This window comes from Pteropus alecto, unplaced genomic scaffold, assembly GCF_000325575.1.
Source record: "Pteropus alecto unplaced genomic scaffold, ASM32557v1 scaffold72, whole genome shotgun sequence".
NCBI classification, from domain to species: Eukaryota; Metazoa; Chordata; class Mammalia; order Chiroptera; family Pteropodidae; genus Pteropus; species Pteropus alecto.
In genome coordinates, this window is record NW_006436811.1 from 3,373,693 (window position 1) to 3,383,972 (window position 10,280).

The 10,280-nt window shown below is 31.7% G+C and overlaps 1 pseudogene; it reads right to left on the bottom strand.

Annotated features, from left to right (window-relative positions):
* Nucleotides 1–453: 453 nt before the first annotated feature.
* Nucleotides 454–572, bottom strand: LOC112481392 (annotated as a pseudogene).
* Nucleotides 573–10,280: the final 9,708 nt, after the last annotated feature.

The following is a 10,280-nucleotide window of genomic DNA, read 5'->3' on the forward strand; positions in this document are numbered from 1 at the left end:
GAATTGAAGTGATGAGGTCATGACTTTTACATATTAGGCAAGAAGAATAATTCAGTGCAAGCTGGGATTGATGTTGATTACATGGTTCCATGTCCTTTATTAAATGAGATGTTTTTTAAAAGCATGTCATTACAGTTATTTGATTAATTTTTGTATTTTAGATCATATATTAAGTTATACTAGCCATTAGAAGAGGTAGCCTTATCTGTCATGATGCTTCAATGTTTCTAAGCGTTTGAAGTTTTCCTCAAGCTTCTTTGCTTTTGAACATGCCTATTCCACTATCTGTATTCTTCTTACTTTGGTTTTAACAATACAAAAACTTATTCTTTAACATCCACTTCAAACTATACTTTTTTTTTTTTTTTTTAGGCAAGGCAACCCTTGGTTGACCTCACAGATTGCAAGGACCTTGTCAGCTTACAATCTTTTATTTTTATTTTTTATTTTTTACACCAACAGCACCTGGACTTCCTAGGTGGACTCCCATCCAAGTACTAACCAGGCCTGACCCTGCTTAGCTTCTGAGATCAAATGGGATCAGGCTTGTTCAGGTTGGCATGGCCGCAGACACAAACTATACTTTTGGAATTCAGTTAGTAGGTGGAAAAGAGATAAAAATAGATCAGTGTGCTCAAGAACAAATAATATTTAACAAATAAATAAAAAAGTTTAAGAAAATCGTAATTTATGTAAAAAAGTAAAACTGTTTCATACTCAGTTATGAACAGTTAGATAAAAAGAAAGTAAGGCTCTGGAAGCTTAATTTTTTTGTATACAGTTTTGAAAAAAGTTAATGAGCATTAAGGTTATCTCTAAAGAAGAAACACGTAGGTAAGAATCAGGATCACTTAAGACGCTAAGCTTGCTCTTCATAAAATAATGGCCTGCTAATATGAAGCTGTGAATGTTCAGGCGTGATCTGCACACAGAATTTTATACCACTAAGGGTCCCGGTGATAGACTGTAAGCCTCCACTACCATGTCAGAGAGAAAAGGAGTCAGTATGTGGTAGAGATGAAAGAGGAAACAGGAAATGTATATATTATTTTGTACACATTTTTAAGTTCAGGCAAAAGTTTTTGAGACATTTTGGGCCCACAGATCTTCTCCACTTGGGATCAGCTAGTATGGTTAAAAGAGCCCATTATTACGTATCCATGTGGTTATACTGTCTCCTATTTAGTCAACACTGAGGCATGGGGGAAACATGGAATGGAAAGAACTGGAGACTCACCCTCCCGGGGTCCTGTAGAAATCTGCTTGTTGTTGGAGTCACAGGGCTCTCAGAACTTGTACAGCAGGACTGGGCTGGTTCAGAGACAGGACAGAATGAAAAGGGCATCACCTGAAGCTTTTTCCATCCAATTAAAACATATTTTTTATTCTCTGTAGCACCTATGAAGTCAGAGTAAATCCATCACTTGATAAGTCAGTTCAAAAAGTTATTTAAATTGCTTATAAACACTAGAATAAACAACAGAAATTGAAGTATTTCAAAGAATCCCTCCATTAAAGTATAATTTTTTAAAAAGTTTCTCAGGTAAGAACTAAATTTATTAGAATCAAATGCTGATTGTGGTTTTCTCTTAAAAGCCAAAAGAAAAAGAAAATCATTCTTTTCATATAAAGAAATTGGAAGTGTCTGAAATCTTCATTTATGTGATTTTTAATGCTTGGATAATGGGCATGATAACACGCCAGCAGATCCGTAGCTTCTGGTTACTGCAATTCAGAAAGATTTTTTCTCTTTATTGTGGGAGTAATAAAAAGCATTACACTATGCAGATATATAAAAAGCCTGGGAGCATCGATTTATTTCGTGGGAGGCCAGTAGAGATCCTCTGTCCCACTTTGTTTTACATATGAGGAAACCAAAAGAAAAAACAACAACCAGGTGTCATAATCTTTTATACCTCAGGCATGAGGTGTATCTTTTCATTCTCTGTCTAAGGAAAAAGACTTTTTCCAACTTCTATCCACTTCCAACTTTATGCTCTAAGGTGGTGTTTTATTCCTGAAGGGAGTTAGGGCTGAAATACAATATTTGCTTAGGAGTAAATTACAGTAGGGACCCTTTGTGACTTTAGAGGTGTTTTAGTGAAAAAATTTAAGAAAATGAAATATCATGTATATGGCATAAATTTTTAATGTCAGTACTTTCCATTACATTAAAAGAATGTACTATATTAGCTTGGCACTTCATCACATTCATTCAAACTGATAGTGTGAATACAGTTATAATAACCAAAATTGAGCATAAAAACCATTCAAAGGTATGTAGAGAAGTGTTTTGTAAATGTAAGGCTCTGTTAGAGGAGACTAGCATGATGGTGATGGGTAGTGATTATAGCTCATATTCCACCGCTGTCTCTATTGCAGCCTTCTCTCAGAAGTTAAGTGCTCCTTTTCTCTGTCTAGACACATTTAAATAGGAGTTTCAATTGCTCCAAGGTCATTTTCAGACCTCTGAACGAGTTCAACTGAAGTCACTTTGTGCCTGACAATAAAAATTTTGGAATTTGTGTTTATTATTTTTATTTGTCAAAATTAAAATTTACACCTCCTGTTAAGATAATTGAAAGAACAAATTCAACCCTCCTTCTTTTTATGTATAGTTTGTTATATTTTTCTTTTCCATGCCTACTTCTACTTTATCATAGCCAATTAATTACAGCTGTTTACAGCCGTATCTTGTCTTAGAAAACAGATTAAGGAGAAGGTTAAAAATAATGGAATCTCATTTTATAAATCAGTGTTTATAAACCACAAATGATATCTGAGATTTTATACCTCTCACTTATAAAGCATTAGCTTTAAATCATAATGAAGAAAACTTTATAATATTTTATAATACTTTATTCAGTATACTTCTGCCTGAACAGTTTAATAGATTAAGGGCATTTTTTAAAAAATGTGTATTTTCAAAATGCAATTTTCAATGCCTATTTTATACTGGAATTAGATTACATATTAGAAAGCTATTTTATACTCTATTGGTAAATTTGATACAAGAACCTAAAAATCATATGCAGGATACACAATATGAGAATTTTACTTTAACCCAATATCTTAAGTAACAATTTACATAATAACATTAAAATCTAGGGTTTGAATAAAACTACAAAGACTAGACAAAAATATTTCTAGGCTGTGAAGGAAATTATAACTCTCGTGGTTTATCTGGGCTAATAATTAAAACTGAGTAACCTTTGGTTTTCTGGCATTTGCATCTCAAAATAAACTACTGATTGTAATGCTTGTTTATGGTGCTTTTATCTCCTTTCTTTAATAAAATTATGTATGATTATAATGTCACAATAGGTCCCCCTTATCTACGAGGGATATGTTCCAAGACCCCCAACAGACGCCTGAAACTGTGGATAGTACTGATCCTTATATATACTTTGTTTTTTCCTATATATACATATTTTTTCACCTAAAAGAAGTACTTTACGACCTCTCTTTGGCATATCCAAACTGCCAGCAAAACGACTCTTTCATTTGCAGGCCATTATTAAGTAAAATAAAGGTTACTTGAACACAACCCTGTGATAGAGCAACAGCTGATCTGAAAGCTGAGGAAGCTACTAAGTGACTACAAGGCAGAGTAGCACGTACAGCGTGGTTACAATGGATAAAGGGATGATTCATGTCCTGATGACCTGAGACTTCATCATACTACACAGAATGGCAAGCAATTTAAAATTTATAAATTGTTTATTTCTGGAATATTCCATTTAACATTTTTGGATAGCAGGGTAACTGGAACCACAGAAAGCAAAACCACAGATAAGGGGGGACTATCATATTGTCCTGTACAACTTCGACTTCAAAACAGCAGCAGTATACTGGTGAGAATTCCTTCTTAGTGCAGATCCTGATCAGTAATTTATAAGTTTAAAACAAAAAATTTTTCCGATTTATTTTTTGAAAGGATTTTATGCTGAAAATAATGCATTTGAGCTATTACTGATAGACATAAAGCACAAATTACCATGCATAGTTGAAAGTATTCTAATGCTTTCATAGGGCTGGGTGGAGTATTAGCTGAGAGTTTAGAGACCTACATTCCACTCCCATCTCTAGCACTTGTTAATAGTGTGGTCCTGGATAAACTGCCTCATCTCACACTGGGTGTCAGTTTTCTTATAAACAGAGGAAACTGCACTAAGTGATCTACAATATGTTTTTCATTCTTTCACAAGTTTTCAAATATGCAAGCAAGAATTTAACTCCATTTAGTCACTGATAACTGCATAGCTATTTGTTATGTTGGACTTCAGTAACAATTATTTGTTTAGTATTTTGTGTGAAATGTATGAACTGTAATTTGAATATGGACTGATTTAAAAAAAATAATCTCAAAACAGCCTTTAAAAATTAGTCTTCTTGTAAAATTATGAAAGAGAATTTATTATCACTTTAAAGATTTTAAAAATTAGAGATGATATCCAAAAAGTTATCACTTCTAATCCAATGACCCAATCATATTTGGGTATTTTTCCTTGTATTTTTTAAAATACATTTATTCAACAAATAATTATTGGCTATTCCATTAATTCTTTTTTCTTTCTATTCCTTTGAAGTCCTGTATTTCATATTTGTTGAAATGTCTTAGTTTGAAAACTTAAAAACACATTTTATTTACTCTCATTCTTTTCAAGTCATTTTTTTTACTTTTTCTTTGTGATTCCTTCTATTGTTGTGAAGCTTACAAGTCCTCTCCTCATTCACAAGTAAACAAAGATTCGCATATAAGTAGGCATTCAGTAGATATGTATTCACTTGTTAATTTTTGTGTTTTTTATTCTTTAGTGTTAAATGTTTAATCTTTTCACAACAAAAATCAATTTTGGTGTCTAGTGTAATATTAAAAATTAGGTGTATAATATTAAAAATTAGAAAAAAAATTATTCTAAACCATTTGTTGCCTCATTCATATTTTCCATATTATCTTTAGTAAATATTTTTATTATATGTTGAATTCCTAAATATATCTGAATCAAGATTTGAGATATATATAACTTGATCTTTAACCTCTTTATTCTTTTACTATCTGATTTTAATTGTTGCAACTCTATGGCATTTTGTGATATTTTAAAGCAAACCTGCCCAAACCCTCATTGCACTTATTTTTTAAAGGTTATCTTGGAAATTCTACATTGCTAAATGTCATCTATGTATTTTTCACATCTTAAACAAAACTTTAGATTGTTATTTTCATTAGTTTACTCTTGAAAAATCAAGCCAAAATGATAAGATGTATATTAGTAAATACAGTTTTAATAATCACAGTCAGTTATATTGTAGTCATATTTTCATAAAAAAAGTAAACAGCGATGGAAACATATTGGTATCAGATATAAATGTAACAATATATTTGTAGTAACCCCAGAGTCTGACAGCTATAATATGCAGCAAAACATCTGGTGTTGCTAATGATTTTTTATATTTTACAAACATTGGACTGATAGTTACCGTTAGTGGAATTTTAGAATTTTTGTAACTGATAAAAAGGCTATGATATATACTTCTGAAATAATCTGCCAATTTCTTCTCTAAAAATTCTAGCCACACCTTCCATGCAAAATTATCCATCTACTTTTCACTAGTTCTGAAAATTTTTCTGAGAGAAATTAATGTTGAAATGGCACTATTTGTAATGTATAAGTATTTTAATATAGAACAAAATAGTCTACTTCTAAAATTTACAACTCATCAATACAGTCATAAATTATATTAATCAGTCATAATATATAGTCATAATATATTAATCATACACATCTAAAACCATACTTTTGGATAGATTCTCAAAAATAATACTAAAAATATATGCCAAATAACTTTACTGAATAATATTCTGTAATTATCTTATACAATTCAACTAGAAATTTAGCCCTTGTTAAGGATTTTGAAATTGAGCACTAATTTTGAGATTAATTATATTTCTGGTAGTTTATAATTTATACAATACTAACACATATTTCAGTTATTTCATTGAGGCATTATTTATTTTAACGAATATCAGTATAGGTAAAATAAAAGCTTATTGTACATTAAAGAGGACTATAAAAAGATATATTCACTATAATCACTCAGTGCTGATTTTAAAATTATTTGGAATTTAATAATACTTATCATCCTGTTATGAATATTGCATATATATTTGTAATATAATGGATACTGGCCACGGTTTCCTAAAGAATCATATATCCTCCAAAGGAAGAATAATATCACTTTGAGTTACTTCGTCTCTCTGGAGGTGGAAATACTCTATAGTTCAAAAACATAAGCGATCTGGCTGTTTAAAGAGTAAGTCCATGAGCTCCAAATGAAGTCCTACCTTTTTGAAATGGCTAGACTTCTCTGAAATAAGATATGGTAGTTAGTCCAGGAATAGAGAAGCTAAAGTTTCTTTTAAAGATTCTTAAGCATTCTCCTCAAGAGGTTGAATTTTAAAGTAAGTGATGTATTCCTTCTCTACTCTCAGCATGACCTCAGAGACAGTTAAACTGCTTTAAAGTTTTTACTTTGTTAAAGAGCCTTAGAAGTTTAAAACAGTCCAACAGGAGGCCTAGAAGTGGGAGGGCAAGTAGAATATTTTCAGGGTTGGGCTAACTTTGAAGCAAAATATGAATGGAACTAATAGTGTAATAAAATCTAATATCAAAAGATCTGTCTATAGATCAGTAAGAATTTAGATAAAAGGATTTTATTAAGGCAAGTAGTGCATTTCATCTGTTACCACCAAACCAAATAATCAGCTACAGTAATCTTACCAGTGTTATTTGAATAAATGCAGCGCAGTTTTCACAAAGACAAATAATATTGGTTACTTAAGATACCAAATAACTTTACAGAAGCTTACATTTTCCTCTAAAATGGTGTTGGGATATGGCTATAAAGTTCAGAATATTCTTAAGGCATTATGCTTTTATCATCAACTTATTAGCTCAAAATACATCTAGATAAGGTAATATTGACTCCAAGAGATCCAGAATTTTACTTCATACAACTCGGTGTTTTGGGAGTGTCTGTGAAGTCGTGTTAATAGTATTTTTGACTCACCTGTCATGTGCGGTCAGTTGAAGTATTTCTTGCAAAGTTTAGCACTGTGAAAATAGACATGAGGGATTCAATGATGGATAGGAGAATTTGAATTTAATAACATAAAAAATGACATAATCCAGTTAGAAAAGCAAGGCTGTTAATTAGTTGAATTAATTCACTGATACTTATTTAAAAATTTAAAGCCCTAGAACACAGTTTATCTGAATTTTCAATCTGCAGCTATAATCAAGCTAAGTTACTATTGCTATTTGTCTTCTATTTTGATCTCTCATTTTTAACTTTTATAATTATGCGATTTCAACACATTTTCTTCATATCTTTCTTGTGATTAAGTAAAATTAAACTTTCAAGTAAGTTTATATAAAGACTGTTAAGATTTTTTATCTTTTTAGATAACTGATATGCAGACATTGAATGGTGAATCCTAATACTCCTGCTAAATTCTATCTCATTGATTTCTAACAAATTTCCTCAGCCTAATAAAATTATTTTGACTTCTGCATACTTAACTCACGGATATGCATCATTCATAAATTACACAAATGTGTTTTGCTCTTCACCCAAATCATTAAAGAAAATACAGACAAGTTATACAGCTCGTAATACAATTTGAGACACATCTTCAGTATCTCCCTTCTTCATCCCTTCCTTCTTTCCATTTAACAATTAATTGCAAATGTTTATGAGGAACTAGTTACAGTCTACTCTCACTATTTACCATAATTATGTGTTATAAAGTCATGGTAGACACTGAATTAGCAAATACTGTTCATTGCCCGTACGGAACAGTGAAGGTTAAGACCAATGGATCAATTTAAAAGACATGTAAGAGCTGGGTCTATGGGATTTGGTGATTGACTGGATGTGGGTAGTGGTTCTTGTGAAACTTATTTCACTTTGGGCCCAAAGGACTGTGTTTGCAAAAATCAACTTTTATGGATAAGATAATATCTCCCCCTCCGCTCCCCTCCCCCAGACAAAGAGCAGCCTTGCTTACCACTCACTATAAAACTCAGTTTTCCTCTGTTCTCACACAACCCACTGAGTGTGTGCAGGTATCCATCTGGACTGATCTACATTGCCCTCATGAAATTTGAAGGGTCTTGGAAAACTGGTATGAACCAGAAGCTCTGGCTTCTTCTTTTGTTTTGAGTAATAAAGTCCTTTGTCTCTGATCCAGGAGTCACATATTTTCTGCTAGTATCCATGAAGTAGTCACAAACTAGTTTGTTAGCTTTTGAAAAAGGTAAATTCCAAGAGCTCCTGGCAGTAGTTAAATAAGGGGGTCAGAAATAATTCCATGGTTTCTGACTTGGGTCGCTCAAGATCACTGGGATAGCGGATATGAGATGGAGGATGAGTTTAAGTGTGAAGGAAACAAGGTCTGTTTTAGCTATGGTGAATTTGAAGTGTCTAAAGCAACCATATGAAATGAAGCCCAGTAGTCAGTTTGACATGTAAATTTGTTGACAAATAGATAAAATATTCGTGATTTTCAGATTAGAATTTAATATATAAAATATGAGAAATCCCAGTGTAATGTCTAGACTGATTAGAAACAATTTATAAAACAGAATGCAAAAAAAAAAAAACCAACCAGAATGCACAATTATATACGCATTTAAGAATAATTTGAAAAGAAACAGAAAATCAGGAAAATTTTGAGCTATAAGAGGGCAGGCAATAGAATGGTATAAGAGAAAGTGTTCTACAGTTTCTACATTCTAAAGCAACAAATGAGCACTGTATTCAAGAATAATATGGTGATTGATAACTTTAGCATATTTTTATAGACTTGATATAGGTAAAAAATCAAAATAAATATTATGGAATGAATAAATTGTAGGGTAGTAAAAACAAGATGTTGAGAAGGAAAGGGAAGAGATTTGATGGTGAAGAAGAATTTAAGAAGAAAGGTATATATTTTAAAATGGAAAAGATTTGAGCATATTTGAATTTGGATGGAAAAAGATGACAAAATTTATCGAGAAATGCTTCTGAAAAAATGGTAGGTGATGATATTAGCTTTTAAATAACCTTTGCTATTATAAACCAAGAAATAAGCAAAAGGTAGCTTTAAAAAGTATGTTTTATAGCAAGAAGAGGTGAGAGTCGATCTACTGCCTTCTTTTTCTCAGTGCTGCCAAAAAGGAGTTCATTAGCAGAGGGAGGAGGCAGGGAGAGCAGTCAATAGTGTGAGGGTGAAAACAAAATTTACAAGAGCTGTTATTCGGAATGGCAGAGAGAGTCGCCTGAACATATGCAATGGGATCACTGAGTACTTTGAGAGGACATTTGATGTTGAAGACCATGAATTAACACAAGAAGTTGTTTATGAAATTTTATGTGGTATTTCTAGGACAACCCTTGGCACTATGTGGTGAGGCCATTCCATAATGTCAATTAAAAAAACAGAGACCTTTGAATTGATGGGGTGATAGAAAGCAATACAGCTTAGTTAAATATATTGGTAAAAGAAGAATACTGATCCTTTGGATGATAAACTATAAGTATTATTTTTGGGTAAAAAAGGAAAAAAAGCTGAAAGGGAAAAACTGTAATAAATAAAAGGCCTGGATGTTTCAATAAGATTAAGAAAATTACTAGTGGGAAAAATTTAAGGTGCAAGTTACATGATAAAAAATGTGTCATGGATGGAGATATTGAATTTTGGAGTTTATACAGTAGTTTTGATTCCTTTATTAAATATTTACTGAGTTCCTTTTATATTCTGAGAAATGTTCTAGGGGTCAGCGATATTCTAGTGTAAAAGTTAAAATGCCTACCCTCATGGACCCTATTTTACAAAGAGAGGAATTTATCACACCTTCATTTGGTGAGTATGCCTCCATATATTTTTCAGCATGTGAGTGTCCAATTTATATTGCTTTTTTTGTAAAAAAGAATTATACCACAAACATTTTTTCCCCTATTTTCTTTTTCCTCTTAATTGTCTCTTGTGCATATTTAGATCTAACTTATCATCTTTAACAGCTATATTTTATAGTGTAAAAGTAGCATAAATCTCTTGATGGAATGTACACTTCCAATTTCTCAATTTTTCTCTATTATCTACATCGAATTTGAGTGACTCTATTGGGATTAATAAATAGAAGTGAAAACATTGTATCAAAGTATGGTAAAACTTTTGTTTTTAAAATATAGTATCAAATTATCACAGCATGCAAATTTATATACCCACTGAT